Genomic DNA, 27472 nt, shown 5'->3' on the forward strand with positions numbered 1-27472 from the left:
CAATTGTTTAGGTATCATGACCATATTTGTTTCATAAAAGGAATTTAATAGGACTATTTCCTTACTTATTTTTTCAAACATTTTAATGTAATATTGAAATGAAATGCTCTTTAAATGTTTTCAAGAATTTACTTGTAAATCATCTGGTCCCTCAGGACCCCTCAGGATTATTCTGAGACTCAGATAGAAACAGTATCTGTGAAGGTACTATATGAATATCAATTGTCATGGTACTATGATGACTGCTCATTAGCTAAGTCTGTGAGTGATTTGCTATATTAGCTATTTGCCATCAAAAAACAGCAAAAAAAAAAAAATCCCAAAGCCCTGAAGGGATGAGGTGGGAAAAGTCTAAAGTCTGAAATCTTTGGATGGTTGTTTGGTTATCTGAAAACCAAAGAAAACCAAAGAAAAGTAGTAGAAAAAAGGAGAAGGAATTCAAAAACAATCTTCAATTTTTTTGGGGAAGGGGGAATAGGAAGGAGTAAGTTGACTCAACTCTTTATTTTTAAAAATCACAAAATTAAAAAACTCTGGTAAATTCAAGAGAATGGTTTTTTTCCTCTTACAAATTTCTCATTGCTCAAGCCCCTTGGGATATTATCTAAAAATTCCCATGCAGAATCAATTAACAAAATACAGTCTGCTTATTCTTCAGAGGCCTGGCTCTCTGGAGGACCAGAAACCATTCCATCCATAATTTTCCTCTATGCTAACCCCAGGGAAATTGTGGTGAGGATGTGCCCCCAGACTCCTGATTGACTCATTCTCCCTTGGCCTGACTTAAATGAGCCCTCCTAGAAGGGGTGTGGGCTGGGCAGAGCTTGGATTTTGTCCCTTCTGAGCAGATATAATTTTTTGGGCTCCAGAAAGGTTGGAGATGAAACAGGGAAATGGAGGCAAATGATCATCCACCTCATCAGACATTAGGAAAAAAATGGCCGCAGACAAAAATGACTCCGGTCAAATTGTGAAGCTGGGAAAATTTGTCTTCACTGTTGCCTCTGCCACCCTCCATTTGCCCCTTTCACCCCTTACCTCAGGCCACTCAAGAGATATGAAACAGGGAGATGGTGGTGGCTTAGTGTGTTAACCTTTTCCAGTATTTGTATGCTGAAAGTGGAAAAGGGGGCAATGCTTAATTCGAAGTTACCTTGCTTACTGGTGAAACACTAGGCATCAGAGAACCAGGGGCTGAAAGGGGCATCTTTAGATGCCTTTGAAATTAAATGCAGAGGTGCTGCCTTGCCATATCAGCCTTCATTTTATCCAGTAGAAGCAAAAAGGCAAAATATGGTGGCAGAGACAAAGGTGGGGAGGCTACTTAGAACAACCAATCATAGAATTGTTCCCATCTATGCCTCCTTTCTGGTGGGAAGTAACTGTTCTTCCTTTTTTCAGCATAAATGGGATGTTCATAAGCTCATACTCATAGAGTGTATCACTGGAATAAATTTAGGTGAAAGTCCAGGGAATGGTGGGATTAACAAGGCTGAAGAAGAGGCTGAATAAGAAGTGTTATGCCCTAGAAAGGCAATGTGGAAAGACAAGGTCGAGTAGGAGCAAAAGGATACTTTCTGGACCCAAGACACATTGGGCCTTTTGTTTTCTCCTCTAGGCTCTTGGCCCAGAAAACACAAACCCAACTAAGTGGATAGATCAGAATGGTTTCAGGGCAGTGTTTTCCCAAGTTGGGGGTGGGGTAACTGCTAAGACAGTAGAAGAGACAGAGATGGGAGTGGGGGAGCTACTTAATACAATCAATCCCCAAATATTTATCCACATCCCTTCTCAACTTCCTCCAAATCGTTATTGTCTTTCCTTTTCTTCATGCCCCCTACCCTGAACTTTTCTCTGATAAATACTCCAAGAGAAGAGAAAATAGACAAGTCACAAGATGGGATGAAATCTCTTCAATTAACTCTTGACCCTTCTTTTTTTTGCTCCTCCACTACCCAGGGGATTTTCCTCATTCCTCTACCCAAGCTGCATCTTACAGAATTGCATGTTTCCTAACAATGATCTGTTCTGTGACCCACCCACCTTAACCCCCTCTTTTTGAACAACATGTGATAAAGGAGGACTAAAACCACTAGGCGAGTCATAGAATGGATTACCCCTCCCAGTACAACAAATATATACAACTAAGTTGTTATGGTTAAAACTATAGCACTTTAATAAAGTCCTTAAAGATTAAGAATATAGACATGAAATTAGGAGGCATGGTGGTACAATGGGAAAGACACTGAATTAGTAGTTAAAGAATCTAGATTGAAATCTGACTGTACTCCTTGCTAGATGGACTAGAGGTGTAAACCCCTCCCTACCAGTCTGGGTCTTTTTCACATGAACTGCTATCTAGTCCCACCTCCCCCTTCCTATAATTGTGTGGGTGAAGTACTTTAAATTCATCCTTATTAAAAGAAACCTTATTAACCTGGGCCAACATTCTAGTCTTTCAGGTTTATTCTCAATCCTGATTCTTTCATCCAGTGTTTTAGCTTACCTTCCAATTACCTGTAAATGGGATTTGTGTTTGTAAGTTATTATAAAAGGCTTCAGGGAGGTGGATAGGGAGAGAGCAGAGGGAACAGTAGGAGGTTCTCTAATCAATCAGTGGTCTCCAGTTCACTAAGGGGTTTGTTGAAATCTTCTTTGTCTCCTTGGCTAAAGTCCTCTTGGAAGCTGTCCTTAGCAGCACTGCTGAAAAAAAGGGCTGGTCCCTATTTCATTTCTTTCATTTGAAATAATATATCCATTTGGATATAATGCAATCTCCCCCCCCCCCTTAGTTCAGAGGAATGAACAATCAGATCAACAAGATTTTCAAAAGAGAAAGAAAAAGACAGTAGTAGGAAAAGGGCAACTAGGGGTATGGCAGATGGAGCACTGAGTCAAGAAGAGCTGACACTTAATAGCTCTGCGACCTTGGACAAGTCACCTATACAATGGGAATAACAATAATATCTGTTTCCTGAGATTGTTATGAGTATCAAATGAGATAATACTTATAAAAGACTAAGCATAGTATCTGATAAATGCTTTATTATTAGTAATATTGTTATTTTATAAAGGAAATGTTATAAACTTAAAAAAAAAAAAAACCTTTACTATTTGAATTTGTGACTAAGGAGTTAGTGACATGGCAATAAATGAATTTTCCTGGGTTCCTCCTGGATGGAATGATGGAAAATATACTGAATTATAAGTCAGATTGGGGGGGGGGGGTGTTCCACTACAGGTGATATCATTAGTTGCATGGCCTTGGCAAACTTACTGCATTCCTCTGGAATTCAGTTTCCTCATCTAAATGGAATAGTATCCACTCTATCCACCTCACAAGTCACTGTGAGGATCAAATCAGAAAATAGGTGTGAAAACCCTTCCAATGAATGTGAAATACCATATAATTCAAAAATATTTACATTATTATTATCATCACCACCATCATCATCACTACCATCACGCTGACCTTCAATTATTCCTTCTTTCAAAGTCATTTACTCGATGAACTTACCTCGATTTTAACAATGAAAGCTGAGAATTTGCTGGTCTAAACTTGAATTATGAATGAACTTTCTATGTCTGATACTATTCTGTTTGATCAGTGGTATTGAGTAAGGAGGAAAGGCAGAGAAGCTGACTACATGGGACTCTGGGAGGACTGGGATAACCACTTGCCTGGACTTAAGAACCCTGGGAGTTGCTCTTTCAGGTTCTTGGTTGTCTCTCCTGACAATCCTATTCGACTGGATCCTGAATTTTCTAGAGCCCTCTTTCAGTTGATTCCCTAATTATAAGCCATTTAATAAAAATCTACTGAATGCCTATCTATTATAGACTCAAGGTCTACCTACACTGGATATCATAAGGGATACCAAGATGCATACAACATAGTTGCTGCTCACAGTTTATAGTTGGGGAGACAAGATTCAGACATTTGGAAAGTCATTCATGCATATAAAAATTAAATCACAACATCTCAGAAAGACAATGCAAGATATATTAGAAGGCAATAAATCATACATTCTAAAGAAGGACCAGAGAGCACTTCGTGCTGCAGATGAAGCACAAGTGTCACTTCCAGAACGGGACTCAGCGGGTGCGGCTCCTGGATAGATATGTCTACAACCGGGAGGAGTTCGTGTGCTTCGAGCGACATGGGGAGCACCTGTCAGTGATGGAGCTGGGGTGGGGAATTGCAGAGGACCTGAACGGCCAAAAGGCTTTCATGGAGCAGAAGTGGGCGGAGGTGGACACCGTGTGCAGACACAACTATGAGGTGTCTGAGCCCTTCTTAGTGCCCCGGAGCGTTGTGCCCAAGGTGATTGTATATCCACCCAAGCTGACTCCCCTGGGACACCACAACCTGCTCGTCTGCTCTGTCACTGGTTTCTATCCTGGAGACACTGAGGTCAGGTGGTTCCTGAATGGGCAGGAGAAGACAGCTGGGGTTGTGTCCACAGGCCTGATGAGCAATGGGGACTGGACCTTCCACATCCTGGTGATGCTGGAAATGACCCCCAAGCGTGGAGATGTCTACACCTGCCATGTGGAGCATTCCAGCCTTGAGAGTCCTGTCATCTTGGAATGGAAAGCACAGTCTGAATCTGCCCAGAGTAAGATGCTGAGTGGAGTCAGGGGCCTGGTGTTGGGGCTGATCTTCTTGGGGGTGGGCCTCATTTGTCCACCAGAGGAGTCAGAAAGGAAATCGGGGTTCACTGCCAACAGGGCTCCTGAGCTGATCCCTGAGGCTGTGTCCCCTGGACTGTGGCCTCCCCCCAGCCTCCCTCCCACATTTGGAGGCCTCTGCTTGTGCCCAGATCTCCAGGAGGTTAGCCCTGCTGACCCTTCCCTGGAATAGCTCCTACCCTGTCCCTTTGACTCTGTCTGGATTCTGGCATTTCCCCACCAGAACTTCAAAGACCTCTCTACCCTCCTTTGTTCTTGCACCCATGATTTATACATTTCTGTCCCTTTAATCTTCACTCCAATAATTAGAAGATTGAGAATCAGTGTGGCGGATATGGAGACAAAGGGAGGGAAGCAGAGGAGGAAACTGCAGCATTTCGGATTTGTAGTGTGAAATGTCTCCAGAGGTGAAGCCTGGGATCCATCCACATTATCCTGGATGTCTCTTGCCCTTGTCCTTCCATAAATGCAGCAGAGGATGATTAACCAACGTGCTGCTGGCCTTTCTCTTCATTTCATGATATAAAATTGATACCAATGACCCTCACAGACTGTCTGCCCAGGAATCTCAGCTTTCCCTGTGCGATGGGCCCACCTTCTGATCGACCCTCTCTCTGATGACTTTCCTTCTATCACTTCTGCTCAGATCTTCCTTGATCATAAACTGCATTTGCTGTCATGTGCCTCTCCATTGAAAAACTTAGTTTTAATAAAACTTTTGTGTTTACAATCTAAAAAAAAAATGGACCAACAACAAATCTTCCTATTCTTATGACTACCCAAAAGGAATGACCTTAGAATGAAAAGCATAGCTCATCTTGATGTGAATATAGTATACCCTATAATATCTCCCCCTAATATACCTATTTATTTTTCTTCTATAAAGAGATGTCATTGGCCTAAGGCCAATGTTTTGCCAATCTGATAGATTCAAATTGAATGGAATATTGGATTTGAGTTGGTAAGACAAGATAAAATCCTGCCAATGACATTTATAGCAATGTGCCCAAAGGCAGACCTCTCAAACCTCTGTAAAACCTCTAGAAACCTTTAGAGAAAAAATGATAGGCAAGTTGTTACTTTTAGGATATATCAAGAAATAAATCTTTTAGGGGCAGCTAGGTGGCATAGTGGATAAAGCACCGGCCCTGGTGTCAGGAGTACCTGGATTCAAATCCGGTCTCAGACACTTAATAGTTACCTAGCTGTGTGGCCTTGGGCAAGCTACTTAACCCCGTGTGCCTTGCCAAAAAAAAAAAAGAAATAAATCTTTTCCTTGAACCATAAGTTATTAACTGACTACTCCTCAACTAACCAAGTTCCCCTTTGTTTTCTTTTATACTGAAAACTAGTTGCATTATTGGCTGTAAATAGACAAGTGCTTAATGTCTTCTACAGAATGAGCACTTAAGGATTTCAAGGTGTTTTATATACTCTAGACCTCAACAATCCCTGGAGATAGATGCTATTATCATTTCATTTTGCAGATCAAGAAATTGAGGTTAAGTGACTTGCACAGGGTCTTTCTGACTCCAACTACAGTACTCTACCCATCACACCACTTAGCTGCCTAGAACTAGTCTAAATGTTTGAGTTGGAAGGGATCTTTAAAAGACATTTGGTCAGGACCTTCTCCAAGACAGAGACCTAGGGAAGGGACTTGATATTTCCAAGGTCTCACATGAGTTAGTGGCACTCCAGTCTCCTCCTCTCAGTCCAGTGCTACCCCACTGATAGATAACATTGTTGGAATTACATATAGAAGGGTTTCATTTCCTCTATCATTAGACTGTCCATTTCCAGCCTTTGCTTAAATACTGTTTGTCTTCCATCTTCTCTATTTCTCAATTCTCTTGCCTCTTTCTCATGATTTTTTCCCTGCTGTCCCTATATGGAAGTTCACTTTATTTAAAAAAAAACAACACAATTTAATTACAATTAAATACAATTTACTTCTACTATCTCTCCAATCAGGATTCCTGAAGCCCCTCCAGGGAGGTCCTATGGAGGATTATTATATATATGAATGGAGCTTCCTGCACTATTTGTTTGAAAAGCTTTATAACTTCAAATGGAGGAAGCTAGTGGGAATAGCTACAAACCTATTTCTCCAGAGGTCACATTCAAAGAGGTGTTTGGTGAAGAAGAAATGAGGTCAATTGGAAGTGACTGACTTATTTATTCTATTTTTTCATTTTTCTCAATTTAACTAACCAAATAAAATAGACATTTTCCTAAATGAAGTAGAACAAAAGAAGAATAATGTACAAGAAAATTAAGATCTTAGTTAAGATCTCCACTCAAATAAAAATGTTTAATCTGTAGCTTTCAAAGCTGTCCTGCTTGTCTCTGCTTCTTTCTGGTCTTCCTTCTGTTCTATATTTATTTTTATTTTTCTTAAAAGGCATTTAGTTTGTTTTGGAGGGGATTTTTGCTAGGCAATAGGATTAAGTGACTTGCCCAAGGGCAATATTAAGTGTCTGAGGCTGGATTTGAAATCAGGTCCTCCTGGCTGGGGGGGGGGGGGTGCTCTATCCACTTTGCTACCCAGCTGCCCCTCTCTCTATTTTTAAAGAAAATATTTCAGTGAGTTTCTTTCCTTCCTTTTTTTTATTTCTCTTTGTGCTCCTACTCCCCTCTATTGGAGGAAAAAAACAAAAAGAACCCATGTAACAAATAAACATAGTCAAGGAGAACAAATTCCCACATCAGTAGATTTAGAAAATTTGTCTTACTTTTGCATCCTGAATCTATCACCTTTCTGTTAAGAAGGTAGGTAGCATCTTTCATCATCAGCACTTCTAAATTTATATTTTGGTCACTACACTGATATATTAAATCCTTCTCATTCCCCCTTATTCTAGTTTTTTTTCTATTGAGAATCTCAAATTTCTCCTGTGGATATATAGCTTGTTTCACACTGTCTCCCACATTGGATTAAGAACTCCTTACAAACAGGAATTCTTTATCATAACCTTTCTTTAAAATTATAGGATTTAGCCTAGCACAGAGTAGGGACTTAATAAATGTTTATTAACTGACTGAACTACCCTTGGTCTACTATGATCAAAGAGTTTTTATATGAACATCTAACTTTTCTGTGCAACTTTGAAACCACCGCAGCCCTTCTCACAATGAAATCTATAAACTATTACTACCTCCAAATTTTCTTCAATTTGACCACAGGAGAGGGGAGGTCCTAATTAAATGAGGGGAAAGGACATATGCTTGATGATATCTTATTTTTTTCTTTATTTTCTTTTACTTTTTTTATTCTCATTTTGTACAATTTTTTTACATTAATAAAATATTCTTGTTTAATAGCAAACGAAATACCCCCTCCCCCAAGGAATATAGACTTGCTTGAGCAATAAAGTAAAGGGGAGAGAAAAAAAATTAAAATAAAAAAATAGTATAATTGTAGGTATGGCCAGGTGGCACAATGGACAAAGCACCAGCCCTGGAGCCATGAGCACCCGAGCCCACATCCAGCCTCATAAACCCAACAATCACCCAGCTGTGTGACATGCAAGCCACCCCAACCCCACTGCCCTGCAAAAACCAAAAAGAAGAAAAAAAAAGACCCCAAATAAAATAAAATAGTAATAATAGTAGGGGTTGCTGGGTGGTGGACAGAGCATTGGGCCCTTGAACCAGGAGCACCCGGGTCCAAATCCAGCCTCAGACACCCAAAGATCACCCTGCTAATGTGGCCCCAGGCAGGCCACCCAGCCCCATTTGCCCTGCACCCTCCCCCAAATAATAATGATAAAAAATGAGCTAGAGTCTTTGTTCCAACACCAACAACTCTGTCATGGGTGGATGACATTCTTTATGTTAAGTCCATTGCAAAAGTTACTTCCATATTTTTCCACTGTTGCCATTGCTGATCGCAACTCCCTTCTCCACTACCACGTACTATATTTTCTCTCTCCTTTCACTCTGACTCTGCTGTAGGGTCGCTGAGTGGCGCAGCAGACAGATCCCTGGTCCTGGAGCCAAGAAGCCCTGAGCCCCCATACCACCCCTTAGGCCCAGAATCCACCTGGCCCTATGGTCCTGGACAGGCCTTCCAATCCCAGCCCCTTGCAAGAAGTAAAAAAAGAAAATGTGTTACATCTGACCACTGTCCCCCCATGGTCCATCCTCTCCTCCTTTATTCACATCCCCACCCCTTCCCCCTTGCTGCCCCCTCCTTCTTACTCCAGATGTCTATACCCCATTGAGTATATATGCTGTTTCCTCTCCTACCCATCTCTGATGAGAGCAAAGGTTCCCTCATTCCCCCTTGCCTCTCCCCTTCCATATCATTGCAATAGCTCGTTGTAATAAAGAAAAATCTTATTATTATGAAATACCTTGGCCTATTCCCTTTCTCCTTTTTCTTTCTCCCATTCCATTTCCCTTTTTCCTATTGACTCCATTTTTACACCATATTTTATCTTCGAATTCAGCTTTCCCCTGTGCTTCAACTATAAAAGCTCCCTCTACCTGCGCTATTAACTGATAAGGTTCATATGAGTATTATCCGTGTCATTTTTCTATGCAGGAATACATGCAGTTCATCATCATTAAGTCCCTCATATTTTCCCCTTCTCCTCCAATCTCCATGCTTCACCTGAGTCCTGTATCTGAAGATCAAACCTTCTGTTCAGCTCTGGCCATTCCAAAAGGAACATTTGAAATTCCCCTGGTTCACTGAAAGTCCATCTTTTTCCCTGGAAGAGGACATTCAGCCTTGCTGGGTAGTTCATTCTTGGCTGCATTTTAAGCTCTTTTGCCTTCCAGTATATTGTATTCCAAGCCCTACGAGCTTCCAATGTAGTTGCTGCTAAGTCCTGTGTGATCCTGACTGCAGCTCCACGATATTTGAACTGTGTCCTTCTGGCTGCTTGTAATATTTTCTCTTTGACTTGGGAGTTCTGGAACTTGGCTATAATATTCCTGGGGGTTGGTTTTTTGGGATCTCTTTCTCGGGGGGATGGGTGGATTCTCTCCATTTCTATTTTGCCCTCTGCTTCTAGAATATCAGGGCAATTTTCCTGTAGTAATTCTTTGAAAATGATGTCAAGGCTCTTTTCCTGATCATGACTTTCAGGTATTCCAATAATTTTTAAATTATCTTTCCTAGGTCTGTTTTCCGTATCAGTTGTTTTTTCAATGAGATATTTCACATTTTCTTCTAATTTTTCATTTTTTTGGTTTTGAAGTATTGAGTCCTGATTTCTGGTAAATTCATCAATCTCCCTGAATTTTATTCTTTGTCTGAAGGATTTGTTCTCCTCAGAGAGTTTTCTTATCTCTTTTTCCATCTGGCCAATTTTGCTTTTTAAAGCATTCTTCTCCTCAATAACTTTTTGAACTGTTTTATCCATTTGACCTAAGCTGGTTTTTAGCATGCTATTTTCTTCAGCATTTTTTTGGATTTCCTTGACTAAGCTGCTGACTTCATTTTCATGTTTTTCCTGCATCTCTCTCCTTTCTTTTCCCAGTTTTTCTTCTAACTCCCTCATTTGATTTTCAGTCTTTTTTGAGCTCTGTCATAGCCTGAGCCCAATTTCTGTTTTTCTTGGAGTCTTTAGATGCAGGAGTTTGTGCTTCCTCATCTTCAGACTGAGTATTTTGATCCTTCTTGGGCTCATTTGCAAAATATTTCTCAACGGTCTTCCTCTTGCTTCTCTGCTTGCTCATTTTCCCAGCCTAAGCCTGTTTTTTGGGGTGCTTCCTGAGCTTTTGGGACACTCTCACAAGGGTCTCAGTGTGTGAGGCTCTGTCCTCCCTCCTGGTCTGTGAATGGCCATAAGTGCGCCCCTCTGCCACGGGGCTGAGGTGGGGGGGGGCCCTGTTGTTCTATGGGGGGCCTAGACTTCAATCAGGATCTGAATGTGGTCAGAGCCCCAGAGTCCTGTTCCAGGGGCAGAGGACAGAGCTCTGCAGTCTCTCTTCACTCTCCTCCCTCAGCTCAATGGGCTCATGCCCTGGGGGCGCCTGCTTCTGTTTCCGGGTCTGAGCTGCCGAAAGACCAAGATGCTAGCTGTGTGCCCTGAGAGCTGGGCTGCAGGTGCTAGCTCTGGCAGAGGTCCCCCACTGTTTCCCCACTTTGTGCCCAGTGCTCCCCGGGGTGCAGCTCAGAAGACTCCCCTGCTGCTGTGAACTGGAACTCCCAGCGACCTGGGGCTACCTCTGGGAGGCTGAAATTCTTTTGCTCTGGTGGGCCACCCCTCTGGTGGGCCACCCCTCTGGTGGGCCGCCCCTCCAAAATGTTTGATCTGCTACTTGCTTCTTTGGGAAAATCAGTTATTTTCTCTGGATCTCAGTTTCCTCATCAGTAAAGTAAGGGAAATGAATTCTAAGAAGGCTCCTGATGTCCCTTCTTTAAATCCCATGAACATTTATTGGACATCTAGCCTGTTCAGGATATACTTTAAGGCATGAGGGGAACATGCAAAGTTTAGTTAAGTCAAGATAGTAACTGTCCTCATGGGGCTTACAGTCTAGTAGGGTGTAAAACAAACAGTAATGACATAATATTAATGTACATGATGAGGACATTAGGAAGTTACAAAACAAAGTGCTAGATAATATCTCACTGGAGGGTCAAGACTGATCAGAGGGATGAAGGAAAGCTTCAAGGAGCAAGTGGTATTTTGAGTTGATCTTTAATGGATGGGTAATAATTCAACACATGAAAAGGATATTTGAAGCACAGGGTGAACAAAGGCACTGTGGGAGCGGAGCACAGAGTCTGGGTAATAGAGGGTAAATACTGTTTACATGGACCATAGACTAGAAGAAGTTTGTAATATGAAATTAGACTGCAAAACAGACTGGACTTTGAAGTGCGTTCTCTCTTGAAAAACTGCTACTGATACTGTCCAACAGTGATGCCTCCTCTTCACTTCCCTTTTTTTCTACTCACTTTATGACTTCTGTATCTTGATCTCTTTTGTAACCATCTTTTCTGCTGTTTGTGTTAACCTGTTGGAAACTGTTAATGAAGACAAAGCAGGGACCAGAAACTTATTGGTCCCTGGTTGGTTCTCTGGCACCTAAAGTGAAGTAGAGAGAACTGGTTCCCCATTGCTATTAAAAAAAAATAAAAAACAGAAACACTCAAAAAATCTTAAACCTATAACTGCTGTGGAAAACTGAGCTGCCTTGGTTGTGATAGTGATGGAACACAGATGTGTTACATTCCACTGAGGAGGAATGACAGAGAGCTTGGAGAAGCTAAAAATGCCAAACTAACAAATCAAGTCAATTAGCATTTATTATGTGCTTACTATAAGTAGGGCAAGCATTATGCTAAATGATGGAGATAAAAAGAAAGAAAAGAAGAATCCCTGCCCTCAAGAAACTCAAGTCTAATGATGGAGAAAACATGTAAACAATTGTCCATACAAGATATATGGTAAATGGGAGGTAATCACAGGTAGAGGTAGAATTTTATTTTTTTAACTGAAAATTTATTTTATTCTTCCAATTACATGCAATGGAAGTTTTTCAACAGTCATCCAATTGCAAATTTATGAGTTTCACATTTTTCTATCACCTTCCCTTTCCCTCCCCCCTTCACTCATGGCTGAGAACAGTCTGGTAAAAGTAATTTATGTACATTTATTTTTAACATATTTAGTTAGTTTGTGAAAAGAATTAGAACTAAGGGGAAAGGGAAAAAACCATGAGATAGGAAGGAAAACAATAAGTTTTAAAAGTGAATATAGCATGCATTCAGATTTCATGTTTTTTTCTTCTAGATAGAGGTGGAATTTTAGCTGAAGGAAGTCAAGGAAGCCAAGAGGCAGAGACGAAGAAGACAGTTCAAGTATGAGTGACAACCACTGAAAATGCAAGAAGTAGGGAGATGGGAGTGTTCTTTTCAAGGAACTGTAAGAAAAACTGTTAAGTATCACTGGATCTGTGTGGTTCATGCAGAAGAGTAAAATGGAAGAAGACTGGAAGGATAGGAAGAGGTCAGATGATGAAGGGCTTTCGAAGTCAAATAGAAGATTTTATATTTAATCTTGGAAGGAAGGACAATGATTGAAACACTTTCCTTCTCCCACTGCAGTATAAACTACATGTACCAAGACTCTGGCAAGATGGGGATTTTAACCTTTAAGTTGAGTGCTTCTTCTCCCATGATTCAGGGTACCTCATTTTAGACCTTAGTCCTTTCCTTGTATGAGGTAAAAACAAACCATCAGAAAGGTTACTGCCTTTCTGGTCTATCCAGTTTTTTTTTTTTTTATGAAACTTATTAGTCTCTGAGAAAACTGGGTCAGTGATAGATTATGGAGGGCCTTAGATGACAGGCAAGAAACAGGAAAAAAGGAAGCATATTAGAGTCTCAAGCAGGAGAGATATAACCAGATGTATATAAAGATGTATATATTGTGGCAGTGATATTAAAGATAGGAGAGAATGGAATTAGGAATATCTGAAAGGGAAGATATGCCAACAATTAAAATTGGTGGCAATGACAACTTGGGCTAGTATGATAGAAGCAGGAATATGGATTAAGGGATAGAGACAGGTAAAACTGACAGAACTTTGTAAAGGATTAGATATTAGAAGTAAGGGAGAGAGAAAAGTCCAAGATAGCTCCAAAGTTTCAAGCCTCAGATGCTTACTAATTATCAGAGTCAGCAACCCAGACAAACTCTTCCCAGCATTCCCCTTCAAACAACTTTAAAATAATGCTTCAAATCAAATTCTGGAGCAGTAAACTCAACAAAAGATCAGAGTGAGACACTTTTTCCAGCATAAGGAAAAGGTGAAGCTGACCCAGAGCACTTGAATAACTGACAGTCCTCTTAGAGGTGACTTTGACACTGGCAGTAGCAACTTTAGGAGCTTTTAGCCTAGAGATTGTAAGGGAATTTGGTCAACTGGTCAGAAAAGAGATTGCTGACACTGACTGACAACTCTATTGCCCATATGTAGTTTTGGGTCAAAGTTCCAAGGCAGAGAGGAGCAATAGTGTTTGTTGTGGCTGCTAGGGAGCAGCATGAAGACCAGCACAGACCAGAAGAATAGTGACAACCTCCTTGGATCATACTGCCTCAGAAGCACTCAAAACCTGCAGACTCCTAGAACCAGTTCTGAAAACAGTAACCCCAAAAAGTTTGAAGCTTGGGGCAGTGTCTCCCCACCCCTAGGTGAGCAGAAGCCAATTTTAACAAAAAATTCAGTCAAGTAATGGGCTGGAAAAATAAGCAGGCAATGAAAAAGAACTTGACCATAAAAAGCTATTACAGTGGCCAGAAAGCTTAATCTGAATTATTGGTATGATAAAGAGCCAAAAACTCTAAGCAAAAAACTTCACCCAAACCCTAATATTATACTATTTGATATGAGATATGTAAGGTCCAGAATGAAAGAAGTGATAAGTCACCTGGACAGACAATATCTGGAGTATTGAGTTCAGTTCTGGATACTACATTTAGTTTAAACTGAAGAAGATATTTTTGGAGAATATGGCTGTTGTATTCAAATTAAAGAGCTGTTAAAAGTTATGTTCTATCTGGGTCCAGGAGAAAGAACTGAATCAATCAATCAATTTTGCAAAAGCAAATTTAAGCTCAATGAGATGCCTGGAATTAAGACTTATCCAAAGAAGAGTAACCCGTCTCAGAAGGTAATGGTAGCACTGAAGTTTCTGAAGCAAATTTATGACTATTTGTTGGGAATATGTTAAGAAGGATTCTTGTTCATATACAATGGTAATAAGGCTTCTGAGGAAAACTCTTAGATTTGTGATTTTTTAAAAATCCTCCGAAGACCTTCATGTCTGACACAAGGGTTATGTAGATAAAATAATTTCTTTAAATTCTTTATATCTATTTTCATTAATTAAAAAAACCTTAACTAACACTGATGAAAATAAGGGAAAGGATGTCTAAGGTCCCTTTAAGGTCTAAATCTTATGTCATGAGAATATCTATGGGCCAATAGAGAGGATAAATTGAGAATGAGAACAGATTGGCTGGTATAATTGAGGTGCCAGGTGCCAGAAGAGGTAGTGGGAATGGGCTCAAAGGTTCAAATCATAAGGGATGAGGATGCCTCTTCTTCTGAGGAAAGATGGAAAAAATGTTGATGATGCTGAGGCAGTAGAAGAGTGGGTCACGTGAAATGGTGTAAAGTTATAATCTAAGAAAGAAAGAATTCAGGGATGATCTTGTCACTGTTTCTGGCATCTAGGTTGTGTGCAGATAATCTCAATATTCTCAGGAATAAAAAGTTAAGTTACCTGCTAATCAGGGAAGCAAGGTTGGTGAGGTTGGTGAGGAGAGGAAAGAATAAATTTGGAGCCATCATGGATGATAAGCATCAAACAGAAGTACTATGTCCTGTCTAAGATTATGTAACATAAATTTGTAGTGGGTGAAGTCAGCCGGATTTTATGATTTTCTCTTAAAGCTGTTCAGTAATCTTGGCATGGGCAAAAAAGCTAGATGATGAAGGAGGCTGATCAAAGATCCAGGGAGAAAGAACTACGGTTGTGAAAAAAGACAAGACAGGGATTCTATAGCTATAAATGAAGGGGAAAGATTAAAGTGGCTGACTATGGGGTCAAGGCTGGCACTGGAGACAAATAATGATAGAATGGGGGATGTGTTCTAGAAGAGGGATGTGTCAAGGGAGCAGGGGTCATTACTGTAGAATGAATGCAAACAGCATGGTTGGGAGAGGTGGAAGAACAGGGGGTGGCTGGGGAGAGGAATTGTAAAGAGCTGGTTTAAACATGGTTTAAACAGAGTCAGTGTGTAGCTGAGATGCTGAATCAAACCTACAGGCAATGGTGGGGCACATTCAGATATACACACACACAAAAATATGTATAGAAACATAAATATGGGCAAACGCATACATACATGTAAACACAGTAACAGACATAGGAATGCATACACATGACAAGCATTGATAGTTTTAATGTTGTTTATGTGGCTCAGTTTCTAAGCAGAGTTTGAATTTTTTTGGGGGGGGGAGTTGGTGGCTGTAATTTTATTGTTGGAATTCTAATAAAAGTTTTAGATAGTCAATTTATAGCCCTAGAGGGATGCCTCTTAAGTGACTTGATCAGGACAGCCCAGCCAGTATATGTGTCAGGGCACAGATTTGAACTCAGGTTTTCTTAACTCCAAAGTCAGTTTTTCTATCCATTGCAGGACTATATAAATGGGATGATGTGAGTAACTGAGAACATTCTGCTCCAAAAACTCAATTTAACAAGAACAAGACCCCTCAGGGATTCTGAGTTCCTATTTGGGGTTTTTTTTTTTAGGTTTTTGCAAGGCAAATGGGGTTAAGTGGCTTGCCCAAGGCCACACAGCTAGGTAATTATTAAGTGTCTGAGGTCCCATTTGAACTCAGGTACTCCCGACTCCAGGCCCTGAGTTTGTTAATGTACTCTTTGTAATCCCATTTGAGTTTGTCTTGGCTAAGAAAAACAATCATTTGCCACTTCCTTCTATAGCTCATTTTATAGGTGGGGAAACTGAGGCCAAATAGGGTTAAGTGGTTTGCCTAAGGGTCAACCAGGTAGTAAAGTGTCTGAGGCTAGATCTGAACTCAAAGAGATGAGTCTTCATGACTCCAGCTATCTTAGCTGTTATTTTCCTATTACTATAGTTTATATTTCTCTAGAGTCTTTAAGGTTTGTAAAGACCTTTCCTCATAACTCTCTGAGCCAGGTAAGCCATACTATCAATTATCCTTTCAGGTTAAAATACTGAATATCCTCATTAAAATGCCAGTATTTTTCAGGAGTAGTAGTTCCAGTCATTACTACTCTATCCTTCAAATGAGTTAATCAGTTTAATTCCTATTCTTTGATTCTCTAAAGTTCTAAGGAAACAGGAGAGAAGTCAAGTAAGCTGGTAAGAAGAGGAAGATAGGACCAAATAGGGCACCATCAAGTAGGGCCTTGAGCAATCTGGGGTCCAGAATGAAGAACCTGGACACCAACAAAGAGGGAACACTATTACTGAAAATAAACTTTGTCTGTTTTATTTGTAGACAGTCAACACTCCCTCTAAAGCACATTCAAATACATCAAGCCCTGAAAGACTTCACTTAAACATCTTTCCACTCTTCAATGAAGAAAATACAGGGTTTGAGCATAGGCTAAGGAAGATAGAATTAGACTGTCAGTCTCTGCCAACTAGGAGGCAAAGTTCAATACTTATAGGTTAAATGATCACAAGAAGGATTGATTCATTCACATGAATGGAATGCTTACTTCCTATGTCCATAGACAATTGATCAAGTTTTAAATGAAAGCAGGGAGGATTTGGTCAAGGACTCACTTTTGACCCATTGTGGTAATCAAAGAGAATAAGCAACCAAGTGAGGTTTCCTAAATTCCTGAATTTCTTAAATTGAGATCTTCAAGCTCTCTACTGAGTAGATAAGACATTCACCTGCTTGAAAACTTGGGGATGTATCTTTGAACTCTAGAAGCCAGGGTCTCCCATATAATCTAGAATGGACTCTAGGTAAAAATGAAAATAATAGCCTAGTTCTGGGTACCTGTCCTAGTTTATGCAGCAAATATTGATTCAATCCTGTGGTGAACTGGAGAGTCAAAAACACTCCCTACCAAACAAGCTTTGTTTTTGGTCCACAAAATTATGGGCCATGAAATCTAGAAATCTAGGTCCAGTGGTTCCTCACCTTTTTAGTAAAATCTATGAATCCCTTCTCAGAGCAATATTTTAAAGTATATAAAATAAATGGAATTACAAAAGAAACTGGTTATATTGAAACTCAGTAATCAAAATGTTTTTAAATTTAATTCTTTTAAAAACTGAGTTCTGACCTCTTTCCTTCCCTTAATCCCTCACCCCACCCATTGAGAAGGCAAGCAAATAATATACCATTTTATATATAGGAAGTCATGCAAAACATATTTCCATATTAACCACATTAAAACATTCTGGAAGAAAAATTCAACAGCAAGTTTACAGACTTCAGTTGAGAATCCCTGATTTAGTCTCATTTCGTAGGTGATGAAATTGAGAAAGGGAGAGACTTATCTAAGGTCACACAGTGAACTGCTCTCCAAGAGCAAATCTGAAAAAAATGCCCTGAGAATGGCTTTTCATCACTCAGTTCTACTTCTTCCCTACCTCCCTACCCCCCCCCCCCCATTCCATTCCTTTCAACTTAAATTGGTATGGAACTTTCTCGACTCTCAGTTGTACTCAGGGGTTGTACAAAACCAGAGTTCCCTAATTCTAATTCTTTTCAGCCCCTTCTTTCCCCAAAACATCTCCCTGTTACAGGAATGACAGATCATGGTTAAAAAGTACCAGGTTTCCTGCTCAGTGTGAGGCTGCAGAGTAAGAAACAGGGTTCTTGTAAATCGGGTCATGCCATCTGCTGGCTGACATGCTGAACCAATTGAGAACATGTGTTTGCTACAGCCACTTGGGCAACCATACCAAAGAAACCAGCTGCCGCACTGTACTTGTGTTTGTATGTGTACATGTAGATGTGTTTATCTCTATATATGCATATATGTGTGTATATAACTAGCTGCCTCTTTGTCTTTTTGGCATCTAATTATGTGTGTGTGTGTGTGTATATCTGGTTGCCTCACTGAATTTATTACTTTATTAATGCACATATATGTATATATGTTCACGTCTTTCCTTATTCTGTTACACATGATAAGCAAAGAAAAAAAAGTAAAATAAGGTCACCTGTATACCAAATCCTATAATATTGAAAAACGAGCTTTTTTCCTACTTTCTTCCACCCTATGTTAACACCCTCACCCCTACCCCAACTCAGAGCTTGAAAAAAGGCAGTTTTAGGATAAATTAAAAGCAGTCCTACTTCCCACAGAAGGGACTTGAACATATGGACCTCATTACCCTGGGAGGTGTTATAGGCTGAAAATATAAAGAAGTTCAAGAAGGGTTTAGATAAATTCCTGGATGGCAGATCCATAACAGGTTATTAAGGGAAACTGCAGATGTTTGGAGGACATACCTACACTTCGGAGGTCAGCATCACAGAAGACTAGTGTCCTTCCCCCAGCGCTTCAATGTCCTTGGATTTTCCTGTCAGAAACAAACTCCAGGGCTGGGTGGCTCAGGAGGCTGGCAGGAGGACACAGCTTTGGTTCCTCTGCCACCCTGCCATCTGTGTTGGTAAGTGGGAAAACAGGACAAATCACCCTTGTTTTCTGCCCTCCTTCCAGCCTCTCCCCAGGGTAATCCTGTGACCCGTATCTCAAGGAGATGCTTGGTCCAGAAATGGACTCTACCTGCTGAGAGTCTAGGCAATGAGGAGGTGAGCCAGGCATAGGGACAAGGAGATCATCTTGCTCATATCAGAAGCTAAGGAATATGGTGCCTTCTTTGACATGGCCTTCAGTCCTAAATGAGTTGGCAGGGAGGTTACAGAAGAGAACCAGACTGGGTTTCAGAGGCAATCAATACTGACTGTACCACAAGTTAATTGCAAGATTTTCACTGAGTTACCTTACCTTTTTGGAGGACTGATGTTTCTTCCACTGTGAAAGACATGAACTGGTTAATCATTCAGGTGTCTTCCAATTTATCCTTTTGATAAAAAAGGTACTGGGGTAGCTAGATGGCAAAGTGGATAGAGCACTGATCTTGGAGTCAGAAGGATCCAAGTTCAAATTAGGCCTCAGACACTTGATACTTATTAGCTGTATTGTATTACCTTTGGCAAGTCACTTAACCCCATTGACTCACCAAAAAAAAAAAATATTAAATGCTTATTCTGTGTGCAAAGCATTGCAGTAGACATATTAGGGAAGAAAACATAATATGAATGAGGCATAGTGTCTACATGATACTTTCTGTAAGAAATGATGAATAAGTCCAAGAAATTTAGGAAGACTAGAATGACTAATGCAGAGTGATGTCTGGCTGGCCTTGGAAGAAAGAAGAGATGTATAATAGTCAATGAGACTGGAAAGGTCCTTGGGATCAGTGATAGACTTTAAATGGCAAACGGAGGAGTTAATATTTTATTCTAGAGGAAACAGAGAGCCATTGGAGTTTAATTGGGAAGGGGAGTGACATGATCAGATCTTTAGGAAAATTCCTTTGGGGATTAGGTGGAGGACTGACTAGACTTGAGGCAGGGAGAACAAGTAAGAGACTTGTAACATTTAATTACAATGAACTATTGTAAGAACATTCTACCTATTAGAGGTGAAATTGTCTGGTGGCTGTGAGTACAGAGAGAAGGGACAGTGTTACCTCAATAACTGCTGACACTAAGACCATATCCTGTCATGGTGTAAGCATCAAAGGTCGGTGACCATGAGGTTAGGCAAACTGAAATGGCTTAAGTTAAAATTCACATCAAAGTCCACCTCAGTAGAGGCTCCACCTTAAACCAGCAATTTTCCACTGTTGGGATGAAAGGATGGGAGTCAGGGCCAACGTTCAGCAAAACTCTTAAAAAAAAACTAAATTCATCTTTATAAGTTCCTTGTCCCTCTTTTCAACGTTCTGTCTTCCTTTTCTGTGATTCTCCAAAATGTTCATATGTTCTTTCCCTGGCTTCCTTCTTGGGAAGCACTCCTGGTTCCTCTCCTTTTCCCTTCAAAAGTTATAATTCAGTATTCCATTTATTCAGGCTTTACAGTCTGTTAAAACTAATTTCCCATAAGGTGGTTTTGGGGTTTTTTGGGGGGAGGGGTAGAGGTAATCAAGGTTAAGTGGCTTGACCAGGGTCATACAGCTAGTATGTCCAAGGCTGGATTTGAACTCAGATCCTCCTGACTCCAGGATCAGTGCTCTATCCACTATACCACCTAGCTGTGCCCTCTCCCTCATAAAGTGCTAATAACAAATAATAGCTTAATGTATCACCCCCACAAAATAATGAATTTAATTTTAATGGGGGAGGGTCTAAGTTCCTTTAGTGTCCTCCCTCCAAAGTAATGACTTTTGGGCACAGGAGCCTTTTAGTGTTTCTCAGTTTAGGTGAAGTTATGGAGGTATTTACTCTGCCTATGCCTCTATGTTTGTCAATAGGTAGGAATGGGTCCTAGGGACAGCTGCTAAAGGTCTAAACTTCAAGGTCCTGAGCTGATGTTTCTAAATGTCTTAGGCACATGCAGATTTCAGAACACTATTTATTAAGCACTCACTACAGAAAAACACTTATTAAGCACCTACTGCATTCAAAGCAATGTGCTAGAAGCTATGAAAAACTACCCACAGAGCAGAAGTACCAAAATAACAAGAAAATAACCAGATGCAGAGTGAAGTTCAAATGGAGTGATCTAAAATTTTCAAGAAAAGGGGAAAAAGTTTTAAAAGGGGTGGAGGCAGGGTGGGGGGAGGTGAATCAGAGAAGGCTTCGTGGAAAAACTAAACAAATGGGATAATGCATGTAAAGGGTTTTGCAAACCTTTAAATACTATAGAAATGTTAAATTATATTATTACAATAATAATTATTATTACTGGTTAGCTGAAGCCATGAGAGTAAAAGAGTTTTCCAAGGGAGAAAATAATCAGAGGAAAAGAGAGGGCAGTGGTAAGAGGTTTCATACTCTTTGGGATGGGAAGAGAAAGAAACTGGAGAAATCAAGAGGAGAGCAGTGGTCAGATAGGAGGGGAACCAGGAGAACTTGGCAGATTGGAAACTGAGAGAAAAGAATTAATAAAGGAGGAGGAAGTGATTAAATGCTACAGAAAAGAGGCCATCAGATTTGGTGATTAGGAGGTCATTAGTGACCTTGGAGACAACAACTTTAGTACAGCAGTTGGAACCAAAAATTGCCATCAAACATATAAATGACTGTGAGTGTCTAAGAGCCCATTAACTCACATGCTATATTTACAGACAAAGATTTGACCTTTCATGTGCTTCCATCCTCCTCTAATGCTTAAGCTATTTGTCTGATCTGGATGGAAAGATCAGTGGAAAAGGAGTGTATTTCCATTTCACAATCTGAATGACACTTAGTTCACTGTACATGCTCAGTGGGTCTCAAATAAAAGTAACAAACCACCATTTTATAGATTATCAAATGTGTTGCCAGGAAGTAGTGATGCCTCAATTGCATAACTGATATCCCTGGCTGGCAGCGTCACCAGCAGCTCCCCAACAGGACAGCACTTGTCACCAAGTGACTACTCTTTTTGTTTTCTGTGGTTACTTTTCCCTACTTTTTTTTTCATTCAGTGTTGTCATACCAGATAAAGACCCTGCATCACTTCTGGAAAACCAGGGCCTCGGAAAATACGCCCAACCATAACAGATGCCACCATGGCTTCCCCCAAATGCTAGTATTGGAATAAATGGCTAAAATTAAATTACTGGGAAAGCACCAAAATAACTTCTGGCACTCCCAGTAAATGCTGACCAAGACACAATGGGCTCTTATTATTTTAAAACCTGTGTCTGGGTCATTACAGGAATACCTTGATGAATAGGGAGCCCCCTATTCCTCTGGCTGACCCCCTGGAACAAGGATGGGGCTGCTGGCCTAGAACTTCCTGGAGAGATGAAACTGGGGCTCATATGCTAAGTCACATTCCTTAGAGAATTCCTTCAGTGTCCTCACACAGTACCTTCCTTGTCCTATCCTAAACATCCCTATATATTGGTTGTGGGGGGTGGGGTAGAGGAAGAGGCAAAAACCTGGGTAACTGCTACTTTATAGGAAGGGTTTTCAAATGTTTTTCACCTAGACTTGATTTTTTTAGGGGATGACACTCCAATGAGAGGACTAAAACTATGGAAGAATGGAATGGGGGGGTGTCAATGACATGTTATGGTTTAAAAAGTTGTGGAAAGTCCTACCATAAACTGAAAGATTTATTCACACAGTGTTTTTAAACTATGAACTCCAAGAAGGAGACTATGCTTTATGATCTGTCTTTCCTTCACACCAAAAGTATTGTGTGTAAAGAAGTGAATGTTTGCTGAATGAGCAAAGGACCTAAAATCCCACCATCAAGGCTAAATACCGTCCTCTTGAAGCTCTTCTTTTAAAAGGCTGGAATATCTAACAAATTAAGTCCAACCACCTCAAGTATTAAGTGAGTCTTAGGTAGCCTTCTTCAAGACTAGAGCAATCCAGATGGAAAGGGAAATACTGACATTTACATGGCTCTTTGAGTTCCTTACATAAATGACCCCATTTGATCCTCTCAAAACTTTGACTTATATGTGTTTTATTTTCTCAGTTTTAGAGAGAGAAGGAAATTGAGGATCAGGGGTTAACTGATTTGCTTACACTAACCTATCTAGTCTGAGTAAAAGTATTAAGCCCAGATCTCTGATTTTAAGCTCAATGATCTTTTTCATATAGCAAGTTGTGAAAAAACCAACAAAAAACCAAAACAGAGTGGCAAACTGGTTCTGGGATGTTTTAAAATTTAAATTTAAATTTAAAAAATTAACAAAAATATATGTTCTCTCACTTTCACTTGTTTCTCAACCCATTGGAGAACATCACTGCCCCCAAAAAACCCTTGTGACAAATACACATAGTTAAGCAAAAGAAATTTCTGTACTAGTCATGTTCAAAAAAAATTTTCAATTTGCATCCTAAGTCCAAAATTTGTTTCCCAGTAAGTGAACAGCAGGCTCCATCACTGGTCTCTGGGAATAGTTATTGGTTGCTCTACTGATGAAAGTTTTTAATTATTTTGAGCAAAATTATCTACTTTTACAATGTTATTGATTTTACTATTATCATATAAATTGTTCTCCTGGTTCTGTATACTTAATTCTGCATCAGTTCCTACAATTTTTTCTCAAGCTTCTCTGAAACTGTTTCCTTTCATCATTTCTAATGTATTAGTGTGACATGACATTCTTAGATCGTATTTCATTTAGCTTGTGCCTACTATGCATCAAGCACTAACCATTTCCCAATTGATGGGTATCCCCTCCCCACCAAGTTTCCAATTTAGTCATCTTAAGGAAGTCATTTCCTTTCTCTGGGCTTCAACTTCCTCATCTATAAATGAAAAAATGGATATTGAGGATAATGACCTGCTTTTCTAGTTTTAGTGTTCTTTGATTCTGTGTCAAGTGGGAAGGAGTTGGAAATGAAGAAAGGGGAATAATGAAAGGAAAGGAAGAGGCATAGAAAAGGTAATACAATGTATGAATGGCAGTTTTTGTCAGTTCCATACTCGTACAAAGAGCCAATCTAGTACACAAAACTTTCTGTTCCTTGTTACATTTCTACAACCAGAACACAGGAATTTTCTAGAAAGGATTCCACTTAGAGAAATTTCCAGGAGAGTCAAATCTCAAAAATCCAGTGGATTCAGCAAATGGCAAGACTTGACAAGTTTGACATTTATAGAGTTTGGAGAACACTGTCCAGGGTGCTGAACAGTTAGAGGTGACATAGCAGGTATTGCCGTAATTCTTGACTGATTAATATCAAGAAAGAATTTTGCAAATGGGGAAAAGAATAAATGTCAGTAACATCACAAAAATCTCACAAGACAGAAAAAATTAGAGTCTAGAGATCCTTTGATAATTTCAAGACAATGACAGAGCTTCAATGAGAATTATAACCACCATAACAAGCAAAATTACAATCAAGCTCTCTCACAGTTCTGTAGTTATTTTCCAATTCGAAAGCTTTGAACAAATCATTTGATCTCTACAACATTTATATGAAGTAGATCCCAGGAGGATTGTTATTGTCATCAAATAGATGAGAAAACTGAGTCATTCTCAAGATTAAACTAATTAACCAAGACCAGAGGATAACAGATTTAAGGCAAGAAAGGACCTCAGTTACCAACTAGTCCTCTTCCCTCTGTTGTTGCTGTTGTTGTTCAGTTATTCCAGTTGTGTCCAACTCTTTGTGACCCATTCGGGGTTTTCTTAGCAAAGATACTGGAGTGGTTTACCAGCTCATTTTACAGATGAAGAAACCGAGGCCAATAGGGTTAACTGACTTGCCCAGGGTTACACAGCTAATGTCTGAGGCAGATTTGAACTCACAAAGAGTTTTCCTAATTCTAGATAGGCATTCTATCCACTATACCACCTAGTTACTTCTCATTTTATACATGAAGAAACTGAGGCCCAGGGATGCTGAGGTTACCCAAGATCATAAAGTTACTAGGAGCAGCTGGAGAACTTAAACCTGGGTCCTCCAACTCCAGAGATGTTTTTTCTACTGTGCAATTCCAAATTCTATATTCTTTTCTTTACACTATGAATGGCAAAAGGGAAAATGTACTCAAGATTAGTTGAATTGAGTCTATCATCAACCAAAGAAAGGTCACTCTTAGAGCCCTTGAATTGCCTCCTTATATCAGGGAAAGGGGCAGGCAGCAGTCAGAATTTTCAAGTTATTGGGGCAGCTAGGTGGCGCAGTGGATAGAGCACCGGCCCTGGAGTCAGGATGACCTGAGTTCAAATCCAGACTCAGATACTTAATAATTACCTAGCTCTATGGCTGTGGGCAAGCCACTTAACCCTATTTGCCTTGCAAAAACCTAAAAAAAAAAAAAGAATTTTCAAGTTATTTGAAAATCTCATACTTGAGAGAAAGAGTGACTAAGCCTTCTACCGAAAAGGATTAATTAAACCAACTCTGACAGTTGCTTGGGGGTATTTATTCTACTTGGATTTTTCTGTGTCCATTCTATATACTATGCCTGCCATGGAAAAGGACACAGAGTTGCTGACTGCTGCCAGCTGGATCATCCAGTTGGTATTTTAGAGGAACTCAGACGGATGGTAAAGTGAATGCCAATTTTTCCAGGTCAGCAGGCTTTCCTGGGGCTTTTGACAATGGCTTTCTAAAGCCAGAGGGCAGTGTGTTCTCCAAAATATGATGCCTTAAAGATTATTCTCTGCCCCTTTACCCTTGCCTCACTGAGTCCTGATTCTCAAGTGACACATGGGTCATTGATAATGGTTGGTCTGAAAAGGAACACTGAAAAAATGGGCACATCAGACAAGAAAAGGAAACTGTAAGTATCATGGGAAACTACCTTAAGGACAAAGACTACAGTGGGTATAAGCCACAGAAATCTAAAAATGGAAATTTTATGGTCCTTTCATACACCTTAATCTGGTTCTATCCTGCATGCTGAGAGTTTAGGAACACAGAGGGAAGGGCATTTCTTGCCAAATACCTTCCCAACTGATGCAGTCCAGACAGATGGTGTCCCTTCTTTCCTGTGGAGGAGTGAATCAGTAAGCAGGAACAGCTCTCATGACTGGTGGATCTCAGAATTCAACCTCCTTGTGTCATCATAGGAAAACTACCGACCCTGATGGCCATCATTTTCTAGCTTATTCATGATTGTTGTCAGTTAATCACATCTGACTCTTTAAAAGACCATACTTTCTATGAGGTTTTCTTGGCAGATATACTGGAGTGCTTTGTCATTTCCTTCTTCCTCGGATTAAGGCAAACTAGCTCAGGATCCCACAGCAAGTAAATGTCTGAGGTCTCATTTGAACTCAAGGTTGAATGACTTGCCCAGAGTCCTAAAGCTAATAAGTGTCTGAGGTCTAACTGGAAGTCAGGAAGATGACTTCCTGTCTCCAGGTCCAACATTCTATCTACTGTGCCATGGGGCTGCCTCTTTACTCATGAGAGCTGTATTCAAAAGGTATCTAAATGAATTTGAAAAAATTCTTCAGAGCTTTCTTATAACTGTGCTGGCCTTAAATGGTGCTAGTACTTCTAGGGCAGAACATGGAATTCTAGTGGGGTCTGGTTTTTTGGGAATTACCAATATGTGACTTGCATGTGTAATCCTAGTTTGTATATTATGTATTGTGTAGCGTTAGCTCTAAGCAGTGTTTCTGTTTGACTTTGAGATCCAGAATTAGATTTGTTCAGTAACTAGTATAATGGGTTTGGGGTCAGAAAGACATGCATTTACATTCAGTCTCAGACATTTACTAGTGGTATGACCCTAGACAAGTCACTTAAACCTGTTTGCCTCAGTTTCCTCATTTGTAAAAGGGGGAAAATAGTATCTACCTCCCAGAATTGTTATAAGGATCAAATAAACTCATTATAAATGCTTGGTACAAGCAGTAGTGTTTGGCACTAGTAAATTCTATATAAATGTTAGGTATTATTATGATTAGGATAGCTAATGTGTGAAAATCCTTGAATGCTAAAGGCCAAGTCTTTAATTCCACAATGAGGGTTTATATTCTACTCCCCTCACAGACTCCTTGGTCCAATCAAGCAGGTATTCTTCTCATAGTCAGCCCCTCATTTCTTAAATCTGTGCCTTTGTATCGGCTGTCCCTAGGGAAAAGAATGTCATACTGTCTCTCTAGCCTCTAGGTCTTAGATTTCCTAGTTTCCATCAAGGTTCAGATCAAGTACCACCTTCTATACAAAGCCTTCCCTATTCCTTCCCCTTACTTGTGTCTACATTTTTTTTTGATTCTTTCAAATGTACACAATGTTTCCCCTGGCTAAGATTACATGCTCACAAGCTTCTATAGGGCAGGACATGTTTAAAATTTTATCTTCATATCCTCAGAACTTGGCAATGCTTAACTGATGTCTATTGAACCATTGATAAGATATATCCCATCAATACAATGCAATGATTTCCATTCACCATCAGGTAGCAATAACTCAGATCTCCAGAGATATTCAACAGGGAGAAAGGGGTACTTGAGCACCAAGATTGAGGAAGGTCTCAAAATCACAGGACAAAGAGAAACCAGGGTGCTCTGAAAACAGATTTTGCCCCTGGGGAAAATCTCTGTGGATGGTATTGAAGGCCCTGTTGCCCTGATTTCTTTGAGTA

General features: G+C 40.0%; 1 protein-coding gene and 1 pseudogene across 7 annotated transcripts in view; one reads left to right on the forward strand and one right to left on the reverse strand.

Annotated features, from left to right (window-relative positions):
• The window catches only part of LOC141503462 (H-2 class II histocompatibility antigen, E-S beta chain pseudogene), a 32571-nt pseudogene extending 27496 nt beyond the window's left edge, over positions 1–5075 (forward strand).
• The window catches only part of CTIF (cap binding complex dependent translation initiation factor), a 464369-nt gene that overhangs the window by 178695 nt on the left and 258202 nt on the right, over positions 1–27472 (reverse strand). The window lies entirely within an intron of this gene.

Source organism: Macrotis lagotis, chromosome X, assembly GCF_037893015.1.
Source record: "Macrotis lagotis isolate mMagLag1 chromosome X, bilby.v1.9.chrom.fasta, whole genome shotgun sequence".
In the NCBI taxonomy this organism is placed as follows: Eukaryota; Metazoa; Chordata; class Mammalia; order Peramelemorphia; family Peramelidae; genus Macrotis; species Macrotis lagotis.